Genomic DNA, 12,670 nt, shown 5'->3' on the forward strand with positions numbered 1-12,670 from the left:
ATGCTGCGTTTGTATCTGTATTTGTTTTGGTGATTATTATTGAAAACTTGATTGCTGACATGCAAACATTTTCTGACTATCAATAATGGACTCAAAGCACGTGTACTCAGAGCACGTGTACTCAGAGCACGTGTACTCAAATCACGTGTACTCAAAGCACGTGTACTCAGAGCACGTGTACTCAAAGCAGACCCATTGCAATTCGCATATGGCACGGCCCCAACAGATCCACAGATGACGCAATCTCAATCACACTCCACACTGCCCTTTCCCACCTGGACAAAAGGAACACCTATGTGAGAGTGATGTTCATTGACTACAGGTCAGCGTTCAACACCATAGTGCCCTCATAGCTCATCAATAAGCAAAGGACCGTGGGACTAAACACCTCCCTTTGCAACTAGATCCTGGACTTCCTGATGGACCGCACCCCAGGTAGTAAGGGTAGGCAACACATCTTCCACGCTGATCCTCAACACGGGGGCCCTTCAGAGGTGTGTTGTTATTCCCCTCCTGTTCTGCCTGTATACCCACGACTACGTGGCCAAGCACGACTCCAACACCATCATTAAGTTTGCTGATGACACAACAGTGTCAACAGGCCTGATCACCGACAAAACAGCTTATAGGGAGGAGGTCAGAGACCTGGAAGTGTGGTGCCTCTCCCTCAATGTGAGCAAGACAAAGGAACAGATGGTGGACTATATGAAAAGGAGGGCCGAACAGGTCCCCTTTAATATCGACAGGACTGAAGTGGAGAGGGTCGAGAGATTCAAGTTCCTTGGTGTCCACATCACCAACAAACTATCATTGTCCAAACACACCAAGACAGTTGTGAAGAGAGCACAACAAAGATTTGGCAGGGTTTCCAGATCCTCAAAAAATTCTACAGCTGCACCATCGAGATTACCCTGACCGGTTGCATCACCACCTGGTATGGTAACTGCTCGGCATCTGACCGTAAGGTAATACAGAGTGTAGTGCGTACGGCCCAGTACATCACTGGGACCAAGCTTCCTGACATCCAGGACCTACAGTACCAGTCAAAAGTTTGGACAAACCTACTCATTCCAGGGTTTTTCCATATTTTTACTATTTTCTACATTGCAGAATAATAGCGAAGACATCAACACTATGAAATAACACAAATGGAATCATGTACTAACCAAAAAAATATATGTCAAAATATATTTTATATTTCAGATTCTTCAAAGTAGCCACCTTTTTTTTTGCCTTGATTACAGTTTTGCACATTTTTGGCATTCTCTCAACCAGCTTCACCTGGAATGCTTTTCCAACAGTCTTGAAGTAGTTCCCACATATGCAGAGCACTTGTTGGTTGTTTTTCCTTCACTCACTTTTCCATCACTCTTAACCCTATTTCTTGAACTGCATTGTTGGTTAAGAGCTTGTAATTAAGCATTTCATGGTAAGGTCGACACGTGCTGCATTCTGCAAATGTGACAAATACAATTTCATTTGATTTAATTTGATTTAACTACAGAGAGAGCAGACCATCCTGGTAATGAGATCCTTTAGGAGGGAAAAAATCCCTAATTTCCATCACTGTGGAATGACAGGGGGGAAACGTGTTGAATGTGAAATGAAAACAGTTTGTTAACCGCAATGTAAAAGTCTGAAACCTTAGCTGAAGATGCAGTCAGTCACACGGCCATCACGTCCAACGAGTTAATGAAAGCAGCACATACTCAGCTCAACCTGGAACCTGAACCTTAAACAAACACATACAAATCACTACTCCGATGTGTCGAACACCGTTTGCACAGAGCCCACTCTCACAGCATACACAGGGAAAGGTCGTTCTCCTGTCTCAGCAGGTAAATACACCTCCATATTTATAGTTTTATGTAAATGTTATATAAACATTGTCACAAATATGTTGACATAAAGTTGGAGCACGCTGAGTGCTTTTCCCTCCTGAAGTTTAGACGAATACATAAAGAGCCTACTGTGCACACACACACACACACACACACACACACACACACACACACACACACACACACACACACACACACACACACACACAGTACAATGAAAATTAAGCATGATACAAAGCACACATACATACATACATATTACATACATAAACTCAGCAAAAAAAAACGTCCTCTCACTGTCAACTGCGTTTATTTTCAGCAAACTTAACGTGTAAATATTTGTATGAACATAACAAGATTCATCAACTGAGACATAAACTGAACAAGTTCCACAGACATGTGACTAACAGAAATGGAATGATGAGTCCCTGAACTAAGAGGGGGTCAAAATCAAAAGTAACAGTCAGTATCTGTTGTGGCCACCAGCTGCAATAAGTATTGCAGTGCATCTCCTCCTCATGGACTGCACCAGATTTGGTCTGTTGGTCTGTTGGTCTCTTTAGTGTCCTATGTTTTCATAACTGTGACCTTAATTGCCTACTGTCTTTAAGCTGTTAGTGTCTTAACGACCGTTCCACAGGTGCATGTTCATTAATTGTTTATGGTTCATTGAACAAGCATGGGAAACAGTGTTTAAACCCTTTACAATGAAGATCTGTGTAGTTATTTGGATTTTTAGAATTGTCTTTGAAAGACAGTGTCCAGAAAAAGGGCTGTTTCTTTTTTTACTGAGTTTACATGCGTTCATACAGGTCCATATACTGTATTTGTATGGGCATGTACAGTACATACAGCTATTGGAATACACTGGCTCTTAGTTCATATATCTTTATTGCCTCTCCCCTACTACTCCACAAACGTCTGGATCTCTCCTGATACCGTCTCATGTTTCCTAGGTGGATTTATTTATATTCTTTAGGAGCATTCGGATCTGTGCATCAGCGGTCAGGAGTGTGGAGCATGCCGATTGTCTAAACACAGTAGAAGGTGTGTGTTAGGAACCATGTGCTAGTGATTTTACCACTCTCCTATGTATACGGCACCGGGATGACAGGCTCAGATATTTGGACTGCCTGGTGCCGGCACCGCTCATGCCGGACAGGGACTCAGACACGTGATTGGTTGTGATGTGTGTTGATGAAAAGACGTCATGGTGGTCGCTTATTGGCTGCTGTCCCCCTAACCTTCCCTCAGACAGAGGGAAGGTTATCTAGAGGACAGGCCCATGGGCCCCCATCCAGGGGAGTAAGCACCGCCCTGTGGAGTTTATATATTTTATAATAATCGGAAAATACAATGTGCGTTGATACACATACCTTATCATTCTGAGAGATGATGCAATATCAAGACTTAAAACTGAGCGTCTCGTCCTGAGTAAACTTAATGGACTCCATGGTTCATTGTTCCAATGGATTTTTATCAGCCATACTTTATCGGCAATATTTTTCTCATACTGGTGCATGTTTATTTTATAGGCCATAGTTGAGGTAATGGTCAACCTATGAGATGTGGTTGTCAGGCTTGCGACTGGTCAGAGCAGGTGCAGATTCCCAGTAGTGAGGACCCCTGGTTCAGGGTGTGTCTGGATGTGTCTGGCCCCTTTCTTCCAGACAGGGATGAAGGTTTCACACAGGACCTTCTGTCCATGGCCATCACTCTGCTAATCTCTATGAAACCAACCTCTCCGGACAGACAGACATTCCACTGGGGTTTGGTCATAGTGGTGGAGTGAGGGAGTAGGGGTTAGGCAGTTCCTTAATATCTTCTAATCCCTGTGGATGTTCCTAAGGGTGTTTGATTAGGGAATGTTACAGTGTAGTTGTGTATTGTAATATGGGAATGATATGACTGAAGTGAATCAACGTTCTCCTGGCGATACGCAGATGTTCCGCGTTGGGTTATGAGCCACATCAATCACCGCTCAATGAGCCGAGGAGAAAAGGTGTGAACAGCACGCTCTCCGCTAGCACGGCTTACGTAGCTCTATAACTATTCATCCTCATACCCCACTGCACACCACCAACCTTACACTGAAAACAACAACACCTCCACCCTCCATACACCACACACCATCAGCCTCATGCCCTCGGCACCGTTACACGCCACAAACCTTCATCATCCTCGCATAACACAAACCTGCCATAGTACAGTATGCTAACCATCAATACACTTCATGCATCATCAGCAGCCTGCACCTCAACACAGCCCGTGCTAGAAATCAGTATTAGGTTACTGTAAGGTGTCACCCTGCTTCATGTTCCCTATGTAGTTCCAGAAGGTGACACTGTCTCAAAAAAGCATTAGGGTTGTTCCATTAGTTCCACATGTCACTGCATCACAAACTGCTTTGGTGAGAAAATAATTAGACCCAAAAAGAAATGAAAAAGTAACAGTATTGACATGAATGCCTTGTATAACTTGTGATAACTTTGTACTTGTATTTCAACTGTACTCTGATTTATGTTCCCAAGGTTTGCGTGGCCGAATTTGTAACAATTGCCTGGACTTTGTCGTGGCAGTAGATTTGTCCTTTTAACTCAGCGCCTGAGAAAAAATGGATTTGCACATGTAATAAATAATATGATGTTCATTTAAACCTTGTGTTATTTACTCCATGTTCTGACATTACTACACACCATCCAAATCATAGTAACATAAGGTGTACCTTGTATTTTAGCCAGCAGCATACCACCCTGTATACCACTACTGGTTTGCTTATGAAGTTAAGCAGGGTTGGTCCTGGTCAGCCCCTGGATGGGAGACCAGATGCTGCTGGAAGTGGTGTTGGAAGGCCAGTAGGAGGCACTCTTTCCTCTGGTCTAAAGAAAAATATCCTATTGCCTGAGGGTGTGTAGGGTGCTGTCTTTCAGATGGGATGTTAAATGGCTATCCTGACTCTCTGAGGTCATTAAAAATTCCCATGGCACTTATTGTAAGAGTAGGGTTGTTAACCCTGGTGTCCTGGCTAAATTCCCATTCTGGCCCTCAAACCATCATGGTCACCTAAGAATCCCCTGTTTACATTTGGCTCATTTCTCCTCTGTAACTATTCCCCAGGTTGTGTTCTCAGTCAACTTACCTGGTAAAATAATGGATAAATAAATACTGTTTGTAGGCAGAACATAGCTAATGGCCTGAATGTTTAGACTGAGGTCCAAACGGGTGAGATTTTATTTCTCTTTATGGGTCTCTGACTGGTCCACAGTGTCTGGATGAGTGGCCATAAAACCATCTCTCAATAACAGAAGCCCCAGAGGTTCAGTCTCATTAAATCTCCTTCAGAAAGAAGTCCCTTTGAGAGGATATATGTTTAAAACCTACTTGCTGGTGCTACAAGCATTGAGGCCTGATTTGTCGGCCGGGACATTTCAGCGATGAATCATTTCGAGATTATTTATGAGAGCAGAGCTCAAACAGAGTTTCAGTATTTCTGTTTTATGGCACCTGCAACCGGAGAAGGCCCCATGTGCAGCCGTCTGCCCTGACCTCTCTGGAGCTAGTGACTACTGTCGATGTATCCTTCTGGGCTGGGTTTGTGGACCAATGGTACTCTGGCACCAGTGTTGTGAGCGTATAAGGATGAGAATAACTCTCTTGAACATGTGTTGAACATTGGGTTCGATGTGAACAGCTCTCTATTGTTGTCGAGGTCCAAAGCATTGTTTAGAGTTATATAGTATTACATGAAGGTGAGAAAGCAGAGGTAACTAACTGTTTGTTGGACCCGTGAAATGCTTCAGTAGCCACCTGCAGATGGCAGTAGTAGGTAACTCACCAGGAGTACATACAGTGGTAATGTGCTGTAGTATTACACTACATTAGAGGATAGTTGGACTTCTTCATATTTTTCTAAGGGGTTACGAAAATTACAGATTTCCTGTTCATACCAAGAGATTACGTGAGTTCAGCAATGGTAGTCTAACAAGGTGAGTCAAACGAGCAAGGTGTGTTGTTTGTGACACTTTAGTGTTGTCCCATAGTATTTTATTGTTAGAGGTGAGGTGATGACACGCCAAACATTGGGTCTATATCCCCATGCATATGGCCCAAATTGAACCCTATTCCCTTTATAGGGCATTCATTTTGATCAGGGCCCATGAGGTTCTGACAAAAGTAGTGCACTATATACAGGTGTAGGATCTTAATTTGAGCCAGTTTGCTACAACAGGAAAATAATCTTGCAGGAACAGGAAATGTGAATTATTTTGTGGATTGTAAATAATGGACATTTTGTTTAGGGGTCGATAGATATTCTCTTAAGGCAAATCAAGTCTGACATTTTAAAGGAAATGACAAACTGTAGATGCCTTTTTCAACCTTTAGTACACTACACTATTTTCGGGCGGCAGGGTAGCCGTTTCGGGCGGCAGGGTAGCCGTTTCGGGTGGCAGGGTAGCCGTTTCGGGCGGCAGGGTAGCCTAGTGGTTAGAACTTTGGGCTAGTAACTGAAAGGTTGGAAGACCTAATCCCCTAGCGGACAAGGTAAAAATCTGTCATTCTGCCCCTGAACAGGAAGGCAGTTAACCCACTGTTCCTAGGCTGTCATTGAAAGTAAACATTTGTTCTAAACTGACTTGCCTAGTTAAATAAAGGTACAATATATTTCTTTTATCCTGCTGTGCAGGAAAATTCTCAGCAACAAAAGAGTAAGAGAAATCCTACACCTGAAGGTGCCATTTGGGACTCAGCACAAGGATGGAGGTCTGCTTTCAAATGAGAAAGTGTAGCATATCATAGAGATAAACATGGCAAAATGGCAGACATCGTCTTCAGAAAATAGTAACTGCAGGACAGCTGAGGCACAATATTCCTGAACCATCTGAAGAACCTTACATTGTGGAGATGCATTTCTCTTTCAATAACTGCAGTACACTAGAAAGAATCAATGGGAAACCTAGCCCAGTGAAACTGTAAACCACACAATATGTGTCTGTGGCTGTGACAGGGGAACAACCCTTACTCAAACACTAGACAAGCAAGATGCTTAGAAGCTGAGGAAAGGAGGATAAGAGAAAATAATGACGTAACTGATCCATACTCACCGAATGTGTTCTAGTTAAGAGACAAACACACCATCACTTGTGGTGTCTGTTTAAATTAATCAAATCCACAGGGAAAGGTTTTCTTAAGCTTGTTTGTGAGATGTGTAACTTTGTAATTTTACCATTCTGTCATAAAAGAGCACCTGTTCAACTTAATAAAAAACTGTTTTCCCCTCTCAAGAGGTTAAATAAAAAAAGGACCATAGTAAGTGTCTATTAAGTGCCAAAAAAAGAACCAGGGTTGACTCTAACAGGGTTGACGATTTCCTCTTAAATCAGCCTTACATCCCCTTGTGACAGGGGGAAGGGAAGCTTGTTGTGTGTAACATGGGGGGCCAATTAAATGCAAGCTTCACAAAAATTGGTTTTATTGTTCAAACCTTTTGAGCCTGTCTATCTATTTTTTTAACCTTTATTTAACTAGGCAAGTCAGATAAGAACAAATGCTAACTTACAATGACAGCCTACCCCGGCCTAACACTGGGCCAATTGTGCGCCGGCCTATGGTACTCCCGTTCACGGACAGTTGATAAAGCCTGGAATTGAACCAGGGTCTGTAAAGATGCCTTTAGCACTGAGATGCAGTGCCTTAAACTGCTGCGCCCCCCGGGAGCCCAAAATGTATGAACTGGTATGCTTGACCCACACAGTTTCCCACCACAAAACACCAGAAAATGTCCAAAATGAGTAGAACCATCCCACCTGCTTTTATACTATGATTTGACTATTAGATGTGCAATGTTTCTTTCGATTATAAAAAAAAATATATATATATATAATATATTAAAACGAAAGTCATTTTTTTTTGTTTTTACCTTAAAATGAATCACTAATCACATTAATTAAATAATAATCTTCAGAAATGACTTTGTCAAAGCAACAAAATAACTAGGGCTTTAGACTTGGTTAAAAGCCGAAAAGAGTGGAAAATACAAAAGGTATGAGGAATGGTGTCGTTCCACGAAGTGCCGTAATTTTAAAAGCCTGTTAAATTCAATGAAGTTTATTTCAATATAGACCACATGGAAAATTCAATAAATCCTTTTAATATGAGTAAAGACTTACTAAAGTGTCAAAATTCAACGCACCCTCTGTGACTTCCTGAAAGATTTTCAACCACTTGATCCCCAAATGTCTCCAAGTTTCACCATCATTTTAAGGTTAGGAGTCATGTTTGTTCAATCTTCTTCAAACGCTCAGAAAATCACACTGATACTTTCCCCAAATAAGATAAAAGGGCTAAGTGTCATGGACTGAGTGTGGGGGGGGGGATCTGGTAAAAGTTTAACGCTGATCAAGTTTACTGATTATAGCTGCTGCATGCCAACAGATGTTGATGTAGGGATTTATCAAATACATCTCTAGCTCTTCTGATGGGAAACCAGTCTGTAAAATATTTTTACAACATGGACATACAGAAATATGGCCGTACCAGTTGAATTACTTTCAGATTTCATTGACAGTAAGTTCAGAGTAGCCTCCAATTGCTATGACATCACTAAGCAGATCAGTAAATGTCCATCCAAGTGAACATGCTCAAATCAAGGTATTGTACCAAACTACGCATTCTGATGACATGATAAATATGGAGTGCAAAACAGGATACAGTATATGGTTGCAGAATAGTCTGTTGGAACAGAAAGAGTATACTCCCCCTCATCCCCAGTGTGTGTGCCTGTGCATGTGTGTACCCACGTGTGTGTAACCCATAGCTAAATGACACAGAGGATTGTTTCCAGGAGGTCCTAATGAAACACAGATAGTTTCATCGCAGCGTAAATCTAATAAAGCGAGACAAACAACGTCTCACGGACCTAATCAAACCTGACGACAAGTGACAGGCGAGCATTAGCTGCATTTCACAAAATGTTACTCCTGAGCAGGGCTAAAAGTCACATTTGAAAGGCCCGGGAATCCTTTGTGGAAGCGATTATCTTGTGTGGCCGTTGCACTGCAGGACCCTGACAGAGACACAAGGTCAGAGGTCAACCAGACCATTAGCAGCTTCATTACAGGGCTTCACTTCACATTTCCATGCCACAGACAGAACAGCACTGTTACCGTGGTAGCAGAAACAGGTACAGCCATATAGGAGGCTCTATAGTGATGCAATCGAAGCACCACTGTAGCTTTATAGAACTGCACTGTCTGCATGTGTGTGCGTGTGTGTGAGTGTGTGCTTGCGCATGTGTGTGTATACGTGTGTGTTTTTGTGTGCGTTTGCATGTGTTCCTACAGAGCCTTAGCTGCTAAGAAATCTTTCTCACAGCTAAACATACTCCTTACTGAAAGTGTTCATAATCTTCTAAAAGTGATGATAATCTACGAAAAGTAATCATAATCTAATAAAAGTGATCATAATCTGCTAAATGTGATCATAATCTTCTAAAAGTGATCATAATCTAATAAAAGTAATCATAATCTATTCAAAATGATCATAATCTACTGAAAGTGATCATATTCTGTTAAAAATTATCATAATCCAATAAAAGTGATCATAATCTACAAAAAGTAATCATAATCTAATAAAAGTGATCATAATCTTCTAAGAGTGATCATAATCTATAAAAAATTATCATCATCTAATAAAAGTATATCATAATCTAATAAAAGTGATCATAATATATTAAAAGTGATCATAATCTGCTAAAAGTAGATCATAATCTACTAAAAGTGATCATAGTCTACTAAAAGTCATCGTAATTTATTCTGAGATTTTTGCTCTTTATCCCTTTAGAGAAAGGTCTTTGATTATTTGAGTACCCAAGTTGGTTAATATTCATGGCCCAATGGGGGACCGGAGGGATTGTTGCAGTTCAGCCGTCCATTGTTGTTAGGGTATTATCACCACAGTTTCGATCAACAGCTTTACACGCTAACACACACGCAATGCACATACAATGGACACACACATGCACATACACATGACGCACCCTGGTAGATGGTGGGGGGTGGCTTGTGAATCTAATAGCCCTTCCTTTGGGGGCTCTTTTAATCGTTGGGTCATCGTCTCCATGGCCAGTGTGTCACAGTCAATAAAGGCACATTAGAGAAGACAGGAGGTGAGAGGTGAGGGGGCCAACACAGGGGGTTAGGACCTCAGTGTGGAGACAATGTAAACCACCCGGCACACCCTTTCTAGAGAGGAAGTCTTCTTCTATCTGGGCTCTGTGGAAGACTGGCTGTCACTGTCGGCCATTGTGTGTCAGGGGAATGACTCATTCTCTTACTCAACCAACAACTTAAAAGGATCCCAGGGAATCAACAGACTGGGGAAAAACCACTTGGGTCTGCTCAAGTGTGTGTGTGTGTGTGTGTGTGTGTGTGTGCGTGCGTGTGCGTGTGTGTGCGTGTGCGTGTGTGTGTGTGTGCGTGCGCATTGTGGCAAAGTAGGCCCTATGTGCAGTAGATTAAGATGTGGCAATTGAATAATGAAATTGCTCATACCCTTAATTCCAATAGCCCAGATATCATTTACCTCTGCATGTAATGCTTACAGTAAAAAAAAAAAAAAAACAAGAGCTGAGTAAAGCAGAAAACAAGCCAAGCAGAGATTTAATTTGGCTCATATTGTAGAGTGCATGATTACACATGTTTATTTGATAGAACTTGTTTAAAACATGCTGTCAATTATAGCCATAACATCCTCAGTAACCCAGGGTCTCTCAGAGTTGCGATCAAGCCTTGATAACCCTGTTCTGATCAGTGATTGGTCCCCTCCTCTCCACTCCTAACAGTCAGCCCTAGTGTCTGTAATGTAGACCACCAGGAGAGACCTGATGCCCTTACAGTGACCCCCTCCACCTCGCTGCAATGACATCCAGTCACCCACCATATGGACTGTCTGTCTGTCTGCCCATCCCGTCAAGCCCGCTACATATCTAACAATAATAATCGAATGCTCAGCTAGCTATCTTCTAAAAGGTTATATTCAGTTTAACCCAAAACACTGATCCCTGTAGTAGGCTGTGCTGAGATGTTCCTCCCTCTGTGTGTGAATACTGGTCCCTGATGAACACGCGTAACTCAGATGTGGGCTTTGACCTGATCCTCTCTTTATATAAATCATGTTGGTTTTTTGGGCTCCTGGCTGAGCACTGCTTACCCATTTGCCAAGACAGACCAATCATGTCTCTCCCTGGGGTTAAGCCTGGATCTTGCCTTTCCCCAGGTCTACATATTATTTACGTTTCCTACCCAAAAGTTAATTCCTCTTATGTTTACTTTCTAAATACAGTGTTCCTATTACGGTGGTACAGTATATCATGATTCCTGTTCTACGCTTATCAACAAGTCTGACTGGGCCTGACCATGCAGCTAGAGAATCACCAAGTGTAGCCAGCACAGGAGGTTGGTGTTACCTTAATTGGGGAGGAGGGACTCGTTGTAAATGGTGGAGCGGAATAGGTGGAATGGTATCAAATACATCAAACATGGTTCCCATGTGTTTGATGCCATTCCATTTGCTCCGTTCCAGACATTATTATGAGCAGTCCTCCATTCAGCAGCCTCCACTGGTAGCCAGTACATCACCAGCTTGGGTGCAGCTGACGTGTCTAACCTTGGGCTTCACTGTGAAGCTAGTCTCACCAGACTGGGCCTCACAGTGCAGCTATTGAGTTGGCCAATTAGTGCCAAGAGTGAATACAGGGAGCCACAATCTCAGGTTAAGTCCTTACCCTTGCTTGGCCCCCGGTTTAAGAACCAAACTGCCAAAGTAATTTATGATCTTGTTAAGAGAAACATTGCCCAGGAGCTCTAGGACCAAGTTCCTGGTCCCAACGCCGGTGCAATATTTCACGATTATCAAGGGTATTCCAGATGGTGTTTTAAAACACCTCATATTACCGAGTGTTCTTTCTCTCTCTTTCTTTGCCTCTTTCTTTTTCACTTTCTCTCTGCGGTGGGTCACAATGTGACTCATGTTGAATAGATGGTATTTTCTTCCAAAAACCTAACTGGCGTGTAAGGTCCATAAATGTGCTGTGAATTGCCATAAGGATGTAGGATGTAACGCTCCTTAAGTCAAAGAGTTGGCCCAAACTGCAGGAACTGAGGCTCTTAGAGGCACAGTGAAGGGACCTAGCCACAGTGTATGGGGCCCCTATATACGCACAGCAAGAGGCCTGAGGAGTAAAAGACCATAAAGACACAATGAAGGACGCTATAGCCCCTACTGTCTGTGAGAAAGACCACTCACCATCCATATTTACAAAGGACCATGATTTTACATATCAAATCAACAGAGTACTTTATACATCTATAAGTTATGATGTTTATACTTCTCTGCACTCTGAGTGGTTGATTTTATTTTTCAAAACGATGTTGGGAGGAAAAAAGTCACAAATGGAAAACCCAAAACAGTGTTTCTCAGAGAAGTGTTTTATTGGCCAGTCTTCATCGCAGCGTGTAATTCTGCTGTTGACTTTTGCTGGCTCTAGACGAGCTGCAGTTAGCCCCAGTCAATGGCACTGTTCAGACCCTCTACTTCACTCTGTCTCAGGAGAGCTGTGACTACCTCTTAAAACTGCTCATAAACTGCCACAAACAGAGACTGCCATGCCCCAATATACAGCACCTCAATGCACAGAACAATACATATAACACCAGCAATGCTATTTACTCAAATACATTACATTTCACTCTGTTGTATAGACAGGGTGAGATTTGTATCTTGAGCAGACAGGTTTAAGATACAACTGAATATCTCCAGTATTGCTAAAGTCG

This window comes from Oncorhynchus mykiss, chromosome 4 (assembly GCF_057628025.1).
Source record: "Oncorhynchus mykiss isolate SJ-2025 chromosome 4, ASM5762802v1, whole genome shotgun sequence".
NCBI lineage: Eukaryota > Metazoa > Chordata > Actinopteri > Salmoniformes > Salmonidae > Oncorhynchus > Oncorhynchus mykiss.